The following is an 801-nucleotide window of genomic DNA, read 5'->3' as shown; positions in this document are numbered from 1 at the left end:
ACTTTAGGGGATATTTTCGATTTAAGATTTAGTATTATCTCAGGGCAGTAGTTTCAGGGGTTCATCTAGCCCCCATTGGAAATTCTGCTCTGCATTTTCCTCCTTTTGATCAGGATTCTTCTATAGACTCTTTGGTCAAAATGTTCAGTATTGGTAGCCGGGCACCATCGAGTTCTTTTGGTCTCATGGCAAAAGAGACAAATATTCACAGAAGCTAGCAGCCACATATTCCATTTCCTCCTTCTATTCCCGACTTTCCTTCTTCTTCTGTTGCTCCAGGTGAATAGAGACCAATTATTGTAACTTGGATGGTCACTCGTAAGCTTTTAAGACCCCAGGCACTACACAATGAACTAGGAGGTAGAACAAAAGCACTAAACACATTAGTAGGCTGATTAACTGGGATGTCCCATGAAACCATGACCCTAAACCTCCAAACCAAGGAACCAAATCCCATGAGGTGTTTGGTTGTACATAAGCAGCCTCAGCAGCTACTCTTTCCGTTGTTGTAAATATATCTATCATACAACTTTTGCCAATTCAACTTTTTACACCTGTACAATTTATTGACCATACTTACAATAATTGGCTTAATTAATGTGATTTTTCTGTCACCTTAAACTGAAACTCAGTAGTCCATAAACAATAATCTCCCCTTTCCCCCTTCTTCGACTTCTGGTAACCACTAATAAATGTTGGTCTCTATACATTTTGCCTTTTCTTGTATTTTTATATACGTGAGGTCATACAATATTTGTCCTTTTGATTGACTTATTTCACTCAGCATAATGTCTTCCAGCT

Source organism: Trichechus manatus, unplaced genomic scaffold (genome assembly GCF_000243295.1).
Source record: "Trichechus manatus latirostris isolate Lorelei unplaced genomic scaffold, TriManLat1.0 scaffold00007, whole genome shotgun sequence".
NCBI classification, from domain to species: Eukaryota; Metazoa; Chordata; class Mammalia; order Sirenia; family Trichechidae; genus Trichechus; species Trichechus manatus.
Note: the sequence above shows the minus strand (reverse complement) of the source record.